The sequence below is a fragment of the Ochotona curzoniae genome, unplaced genomic scaffold (genome assembly GCF_017591425.1).
Source record: "Ochotona curzoniae isolate NIBS_2020 unplaced genomic scaffold, NIBS_Ocur_1.0 scaffold_2453, whole genome shotgun sequence".
In the NCBI taxonomy this organism is placed as follows: domain Eukaryota; kingdom Metazoa; phylum Chordata; class Mammalia; order Lagomorpha; family Ochotonidae; genus Ochotona; species Ochotona curzoniae.
This window is the reverse complement of record NW_024467094.1, coordinates 13,716,423-13,725,720: the sequence shown is the minus strand read 5'-3', so window position 1 is coordinate 13,725,720 and position 9,298 is coordinate 13,716,423.

Genomic DNA, 9,298 nt, shown 5'->3' with positions numbered 1-9,298 from the left:
GGCAGGTGGGGCAGGGGCCTTCACAAGTCCAAATCACAAGGCCAGAGTGTCCTGCAGCAAGCACTCTAACTCAACTCAGATCCTTCCCACAGGTACCCCAGGCATCAAGGTGAGGAATTCCTTTGCATCAGCAGCAGCAGCTTTGCGGAGCCAAAGGAACAGCTGAGTTGGTTCCTCTTGGAGCTCTCTCAGCCATGAGTTTCAACCCTGAAGCTCACATGACATATGGAGGACTTTCCAGGATCACCGTCTCAGCTCTTGCCTCCTCTAAGTGTCAGTCCTCTCTTTGATTCCAAGTGCCTGTCAATGTCCAATTCTTGTGGGCTTTACTCATAGCCTTTTCACCCTTTGATTCTCTGGGAAGTTGACCCATCTCATTTGGAAAGCTCTAGGAGAAACAAGATGGACACAAGATGGACTTGTTGATTCAGAAGATGGCTTTCAGGAAGCATCTGCTCCCCTTGGGAGCTTGGCTTCTCCTCAGTAGCTGAGGTTTCCTATTGATGGGGCGAAAAGAGAAAGCCCAAGATTGCATCTCATTGGTGAGATGAATAATACATTTGAAGCATCTCACAAACTGTGTTTGATCCGCCTAAAGCTTCAACCGTTAGCGTATTTCTCTTTATCCCCAGCAAGGGAGGGCTAGGAACTGTCAACATTTTCCTTTCTGCCTAATTTGTGCCTTCTCCATAAAAAGAAAAACAGGGCAGAAAAGGAGGCAGGGAAGGTGGGCGGTGACACACTCCACGGAACAATGCAATGAGCCACAGGACTGGAGGATGCTCTCATGCCTGGGAGCCCCCAGCATGGCCAGGACACAGCAAGAGGAAGAAGACTGGGCAGAGGGTCTGTGCAGTGTGTGATGAAGCTCTTCAGGGGTCTAGTTGCCCCTCAGAGGCTGGCCCCTGGAAGGGTTCATCTCCAGTGTGTCTGGTGGGAGGCCAGTGGGGGAAGTTGAGGTTTGTTAGTTGCTAAGCACCCATAGTGTTTCCTTGCTCTCTTGGGAGGCAGAGGATATGTGTCTTGCAAACTGCTGCTGACTGAGCTCAGGGGCCAGCGGTGACCTTGTGTTTCAGCCTACAGGTTTCCAGCCCCCTACTTGCCTGACCACCCTGGTGCTTAGGATCCTGCCCACAGTGCCAAGGAGGGGAAGGGTAGGGCTGCTGACTGCCAAGTCCATCTTCTTCATGGCAGTGCTGTTCTCCCTCAAAGCCTGCCATTCTTTGCCCAAGCTGTCTGCTGTTTTGCAGGGGAGCAGAGAGAGGTGGGTAAGAGCCTGGGCTCTGGAAGTGGGCTGCTGCCAAGGCTCAGAATCTTGGCTCCTCCACTGAGCTCCTCACCATGCCTCCATTTCTTCATGCATAAAATAGAGATGTTAGCAACAGTATCAACCTCAGGGTTGTAGCAAGGATCAAATATATAAAATACCATTAGGTTCTAGAGCTGCAACTGTTGGTGGGGCATACTCTGCTGAGGTATTAGCTCTTATTCCCAGCACAGCCCTCACTATAAACCTCAAATCTATTCTGTCTTCTCTTGTGAGACTGCCCATCTCTGTTCCTACCTTATTTCCTAGTCCCTTCCTTCTCTGCTCAACCTGGTTTAGGGCCCCCATTATTAGACCCTCCTTTCCTGATGCTCCCATTTCTGGAAGCTGCCCTCAGCCTCCCTATCGTGCCTGTCACATGCATCAGACTTCACCGAGCTTTTTGCTTGATTTCTAATCGGTTCTCTCATTCCCATGGACTTTGCCAGTTTTCATGCTTCTTTTGTCTCCTGCAATGGCCAGTTCAGAAAACACCCAATCTGTGGGGACCCAGCAGTCCATTTTGAGTGCACCAATAGCGATGCCTTCCCTGGAAGGGAGACAGAACAGATAACCCCCACAAGGGAGAGGGGCTAAGGGATGGAAGATCCAGAGTAATTCTCCTAATAACTGCCCATGTCTCTCCATCCTGAGCCAGGGATCCACTGTATTTCATAGGCTTCCCAGTCCAGTTCCCTGTGGAGAAGTCATGTATTGTGTCTTCATTGGCACTTATACACAGCTGCCCATTTGCAAAGGAACACCTTGGAATTCTCAAGTGTGGGACAGGGCGCAGAAGTCACCCACACAAATTGTGAAAGGAATAAACCTCTTAAAAGTGTGGGTGGTGAAAGCAAGGTCCTTGAGGGGTAGCACCTCTCCTGGCAGGGTAGAGCACTCCCATTGGTCCCCAGCAGCCTGTCCGTCTTGCCTGCCCAGTGCCCCCAAGCCCTTCTGTTCAGGCCTGGCATCGCACGCACAGAGGTGGCATTCCGCTCAGGAGCTCAGAGCACAGCCAGGGAGGCGGGCATTGCCGGAGAATCGATTTGCGGGAGCAGCGGGGGCTTTCTCTTCCTCCTTACTTCCCTGCTCTTTGATCTGCCCTCCCTCCATAGTCCCATTTCTTCCCTCCTCCTGCCCACAATTTCTCCCCATTTCTCTCCTTTAGCCTGATCCTAGCTGCTTCCAAGAATGGAAGCAGGCAGCCAGTTCTTTGTCTGCTTGCTTCATCTGGCGTTCGGGGTGGGGGAGGCAGTCCCAGCCTCCTACCCTAGTCATGAAGCACACCGAAGTCATGATGAAAGGACACACACACACACACACGTGGATTTGAAAAGCAAGAGCTAAACCAGAGAAAAACCAAGACAGAGGGGGAGAGGCAGAGAGAAAGACAAGATCAGAGCATCAGAGAGACAGTGAAAGACAGAGACGGGAGAGTCAGAGACGACAAAAAAAAAAAGGGGGAATTCAGCAAATTAAAAATTTTACAACCATCCAGCAAGTCTGCAAAAATGATCTTCCCTGCGGTCTTTCATTTATCTCATTATCTGACTCCTAATGTGCTTTTTCCCCCTTTTCTTTTCTCGCCACACTTGGTGCAAAATCTTATTAGCTTTTTTTTTCTTTTTTTTTTTTCCTGGCCGGGGCTTCATATAGTCTTTTTCATTACATTTCCTAATAAAAGCAATCACTGGGACAGCACGGCTGGAGGATTAAAAAGCTACCTCAGCAGCCTCCTGGCCAACAGAGCCATGGCTAACGGTGCCTTGTTCACACCGTGTGCTGGGGAGCTGGCTGGCCCAGGCAGGCAGGGTCAAAGGAGCAAACAGGCTGTGCCGTGGGAGGATCTGGGCTGGGGTCCCAGGCTCCAGCTGTCCCTCCAGCTTGTGAAGGGGTCCCTGCTTGGAGCTGTTAGGAGCATGCTGGACAGGAACACCTGTGGTCAGTCCACCTGGCTCCAGTCCTTTCGTTCCTATTGAGAAGAATTTTGGGTCTTTCTCTTCGGATTTGGGCCTTCCCTGTCATGAAGTCTTTTGAACAGTATCTGTGATATCAAATCTTCACCTTTCGAGGTTAGAGTTAGTTGGTTTTTTTTTTTTTATTAATAAAATTTATTTTGACATTCTTTACATAGTTAGTTAGAGTAAGAAGGTTCAAGGGCTACAGGAAAGTGGATAATACTAGCATGTTTTCTATATTGTTACCTTCATGTTTATTTTTTATTTTTTTTTATTAATAAAATTTATTTTGATATTCTTTACATACTTAGTTAGAGTAAGAAGGTTCAAGGGCTACAGGAAAGTGGATAATACTAGTATGTTTTCCATATTGTTACCTTCATGTTTAAAAGGGGGGTATTAAGGGAGAAGGCCCACCCAATTTCCCACCCTCCCCAGGTCCCGGATGTAGGGCATGCTCTGAGGTTCTTGCTCAAGTGGTTTTGATATTGCCACAGTTATGAATCGCTGTCAATCTTGCCACTCCAAGCACTATGAGGTCTTTGAAAAATCCACTGATTGACATAGTCCATCATAGCTGAGATGGTTGGTTGACCCGTTCTGTCTTCTCTCTTTTCTTCATTAGGGTTCTGACTCCAACATTTAGATTAGGAGGATCTCCAAAGAAACTTCTTGTATGTGCTAACAAGTACAGGGCCTGGCACCGTCCATCGCTCCAGTCGCTGGTGGTTGTAATTGCTGGGTTGGTTCTGTTTTCACTCCCGACTTCCACTGGAACCAATGGGTGTTGCAGTCCAGCCTGGTTCTGCCCCGCACATACTTGGCCCTCACATAAACCAGTGGGAGCTGCAGCCTAGTTGGAGCGACCCACAATAACCCCCACCAGGCCCGCCCCCTACCCTGGTTTGCCAGTAAGTGTAGCAGTAATCCAGTCTGTCCCACACCCCATTCCACCCCAGCCGCTGTCTTAGTTTTATGTCCTCCCGTGGAAGTGGTAACCCAAGAGGGATGAGCCCACTATTTCCCTCCCAGGCCTCTCCCACTCCCAGATTCCAGTTGATGCTGCCCAAACAAACCTCGCCCACTTTAATTTTGTTTGCACCAGTAGGAATAATCCGCCGAGCCCGGCTTTTCCCTGATCTAGTCCACATGAGGTGCACAGGTGTGGTAGCTCTGCCTAGTCGGGTCTGCCCCCATCCCAGCCCATGCTCTCCTGCGGAAGTAGCTGTCCTGCAAAGGAACCCTCCCTTATTCCCCTGCTGGCTCTGCCCACTTCCTTTCTTGTTCTCAGGCTGGTTGGACGCTGCGGTCCCTTCCGGTACAGGCAACCTCACCTCGGCATTCCATATTGTGCACTAGTCTTTGTTGCGACCGAACCTGGTTCGACCCACACTGGTGCCTGGATTTGCCAGTGGATGACGTGGACAGATTCAGCCTGATCTTGCCCCCACATCTGCCAATTGTATGCCAGTGGGTAGCTTTCCATGGCCTTTTCTGGGCTGTTTCCTATCATGTTTCTTGCGCTGACCTGCCGGGTCTGTGTCCTGCCAGAGGAGTTGCCCAGGCTCCTCCATCAGAACCTCTCCCAATGCCAGGTTTCACGCTTACCAGTGGGTCCATGAGCCAACCCTACTCAGTCCACCTCCTGTCATAGCAGGAACTGTGGCTTTTCCTGACTGGCCTTCCACCCAATCTGGTTCTTGCTGTTGGATGTTTCAGCCCAGCCATGGTTTGTCCTTACGCACGTATGGCTCACACATGGCTCAGTAGGGGTTTGAGACCTTGCCTAGTCCATTGCACATCTGCCCTGGTCCTCCGGAACACCAGGGGGAGTCAGGGTCCGGCCCGGTTCGGTGCATCCGATCGCAGTCCACACTTGTGCCAAGGGAGACTACAACTGTATCCAGATCAGAACGCAGCCCCCCTTCCAGGCCACGCGCCTCTTGGTGGGAACCTCAGCCCAGCTAGGGTTGTCCCCTTTGCTCCCCAACCAGGTCTGTTCCCAGCCATAGATCACTCGCATGCTAGTGGTTGCTGTGACTCAGCTTGGCACAGCTCCTCACCTGTCCCGACCTCTGCCTTAGACACTGTGGCTTCGCGTCCCAGGCTCCCACAGACCAGTAGGTACAAGAGCCTAGCTTGGAATGACCTTTGCTCCCTCCTGGTTTCTAGTTTTACTTGTGGGCTAAGGTTTGCTCAGTCATACCAGATCTACTCTGTTCCCTACCAGTTGACACATTAGCCAGCCGTTGGAGCTACTTTTGCAGGATAAGCCCCAAGCCCAGGCTTCTGCATGGACTGGTATTTGGTACTCAGCATTATTAGTGATTACAAGTTTTACAAAGGAAGAGTTACTGCCTGTTTCAGGTCCGAGAATCACAATGGGTTCAACCTGGAGCTAATTAAGCAGCGACTCAAAGAACCAAATCCCCAGAGCTCCCCAGCCGGGCAGCCAGCAGGCGGAGCCTGGCACCAATGGCGCACTGGCTGCCCGGGAACGGCTCACCATGTGCCCATGGCGGCCGTCCGGGATCCAAGCATGAGACGCCCCGTCCTGAGACCCACCTAGAGTTAGTTTTGTTATCAAGATGTTTTTAAAAAAAAAAAGAGTGGTAAAAATAAAATAATACCAAACTTACCAAATCGATTATTTGCAGAGTGCAGGTCAACAGTGTTAAAGGACAGTCACCCTGCTATGAAGCCATCATCACTTTCTGTGGCCAGGACTTTGTCATCGACCCAGAATGAAACTCTGGTCTCTCTAAGTGGTAACTTCCCGTTCCCTCTGTCCCCGGCCCCTGCAAATCACCATCACTTCCTGGTGTGTGAGGTTGCCTACTTTAGGGACCTCATTGTTGTGTCTGACCCTTAATTTTGTCTTTAAGGATCAACCATATTGTAATGTGTCAGAATGTCATGCCTACGGTGGGCATTGGTCTGGTGGCTCAGACACCTGCATTCTGTGTTGGAGTATCCAGGTTCTGTTCCTGACTCCAGCTCTTGATTTTAGCTTCCTGCTCTTGTGAAACCTGGGAGGCAGTGGTGATGGCTCAATTGGGCCCCTGCCACCCATGTGGGAGGACTTACTTGGGCTTCATTTCTGGCTCTCAACTTTGCTGTAGCCCAGCCCCAGCCCATGTCCAGCTGTTGCTGGAACTCTGCCTCCAATAAAAAGTTTTTTAAAAGGAGTGGAATATGGAATTAAAGTTTACAAATATATTTTAAAAACACTATTCCTTTTTAAGGTTGAATAATATTTCGTTGTATACATATACCACATTTTGTTTATTCTACACTTTGTGAAAACAAGAACGTTTCCACACTGGAAAAATGAATAGAAGACTCACCTGGATTCCTCTCCCTTTTGTGTGTTTTCATTCCTCTTTTGCTCCTCATTACTCATCCATTCCTTTGCCAAACAATCCCGTCCTCCGAGGGCTGCTCCGAACTGCTCCAAGAAGGCATTGGCTGAGCCTCTGGTATTTGGCAGAGCATAAGTCACAGGGAACAGACCTGATAAATCAAGGCAAAGGAAGGATGTTCCTATAAAGCAACAGGACGTTTTATAGCCTGGGCCATAAACAGGCCCTGGAGGAATTTCCCATGTCACCCTCTGAGATGACTGGGCCACACACAGAGCATCCCTGGATTAGCTACTCTGCTTCTCAGGGGGCCAACTTGGAGAACAGTAGTTGTTCAGAAATGTCTGGCTTGGTGTGTTCCAAAGCAGAGGTACAAACATCAGATTAAAACACACGTTTAAATGTCTGGTTGCACGGGGGCCATCCCTGGCTAACTGCTGCTTCCCTCAGGAATGTGGCCAGGGCTCTATGACTTGGCTGCAAGCAATATTTGTCAGGAACCAGAGAGCAAGGCAAAAGCAGGTGAGCCCAGTTGGCAGGGGTGCTTTACAGAGATTCAGGCATCTGTGCTCACTGCGCCTCAAGTTGCTCCATGGACTTGCCTTCATATCAGCCTCTGGTCTGATTAGTAAAGAAAAAGCTGTGACTCAGGGTGCCCCCCTCTTTTTTTTTTCTAGACTTACTTATTTGAAAACTAGAGTTAGAGAGAGATCTTTCATCTGCAGGTTGATTACCAAATGGCTACAATAGCTGGGACCTAACCAGGAACCTAGAACGCCATCTGGGTGCCCCAGTGGATACAGGCACTAGGCACTCAGGCCATCCTATGCTGCTTTGCTAGGTGCATCAGTAGGGAGATGGATTGGAAGTGCAGCCCTGACGTGGAACGCTGGCACCACACTTGATCAACTATGCCCCCACACAGCCCCTCGGATCCTTTCACCTCTCCTTTCTTTCTATTCTCCTCTAGGACCCATTTCCTCTAAGTATCTGCCAGCGTCTTCCTGCTCCTGGACCCCAAGAGGAGGCAGGGTCTGCTTAGACTGAATTTCTTTCTTTCCTTCACTTTGTGACACAATCCCTGAAGCGCAGACCTGGTTTTATCCCTTTTTCTCACTATGCAGACACAGGAAGTATTTCTTTACCAGGTGCCCTTTGTTGGTACACACACACACACACACACACACACACACACACACACACACACACACACACCTCTGCTCCACCAGCATCACCTTTGCTTGAACACTGCCTCTCTTTGGAGAAGCTGCCCCCTCCCTCCCTACAATGCTCCTGGGGGCTTTTATTTTTCTTTCATTTCCAGCTCCCTATCAATCAAGGAGCAGAGGAAACAGTGGATTGAGCTCTTGGTGAGCAGCAGCAGCAACCAGCAGCTGCCAGGGCTGTGGGAGCTCCATTGCTGGCACTGACGTTTACAAATGGAGCATAGAATTCCAGGAGGGACTGGAATCAATCACCCCTGCTCCTAAGCCCCCTGGGGCAGTTTTAGAATTGCTCCCCACTAGGGGCCATGCTCTTTTGCTCTCTTTCAGGAAGGGGAGAGAATGTTGCCTGGTGCATAGCACAAAATAAGCCACATTCTCGCTCATTTTTTCAAAGAACCAAGCCCAGGATGCAGGACCCAGGAGCAGAGTGTGCTGCGGTGAGAACCCTGGGTATGGGAAACACTGGGAAGTGCCGTGTTGGGCTTGCTGGCCCTGCGGCTTCTACTTTTTTTTATATAATATTTATTTATTTTTATTGGAAAGGCAGATTTACAGAGAGAAGGAGAGATAGAAAGATCTTCCATCTGTTGGTTCACTCCTAAAATGGCTGCAACGGCTGGGGCTGAGTTGATCCAAAGCCACTAGCCAGGAGCTTTTTCTGGGTCTCCCACATAGGTGCAGGGTTCCAAGAAGTTGGGTCATCCTTTACCTCCTTCCCAGGGCATAAGCAGAGAAGTAGATGGGAAATTGAGTAACCATGACATGAACCGGCATCCATTAAGGATGCTGGCACTTGAAGGTGGAGGATTAGGCTGTTGAGCCACATTGTCAGCCATGTGGCCATGAAGCTTCTGAGTGCTCAGTTCTTTCACCCACCAAATGGGGTTAAGGGAGCTGGTGCTATGGTGTAGTGAATTAAGTTGCTGCCTGTGAAGCCAGTATCTCATGTGAGCACTGATTTAAGCCCCAGTTGCTTTGCTTCTGATCCAGCTCCTGGCTAACGTGCCTGGGAAGGCAGCAAGGTTGCCATATGCCTGGGCCTCTGACATCCATGTGGAAGATCCAAATGGAGTTCTGAACTCCTGGTTTTGGCATGTACTATCCCCGCTCTTTGCAGTCATCTGAGGAGTAAATCAGTGGATAGGAAATTTCTGTCATTCCATCACTCTACCTTTCAAAGTGAACAACTCAAATCTTTGAAAAATGGACTGGAATGGGCATTTGGTTTAATAGTTGAGTTACCTACACCTTGTTTCAGAGCCTCTGGGTTGGAGTACCAACTCTGGTTCCAGATTCCAGCTTCCAGCTAATGCACATCCTAGGAGGCAGCAGGTGGAAAGTGCTCAGGTCCCTGATAACTATTTGGGGCACCTGGATTGAACTCCTGGCTCCTTGCTTCAACCTGGCCCTGTCCCAGCTGTTGTGCACATTTGGGGAGTGAACCCA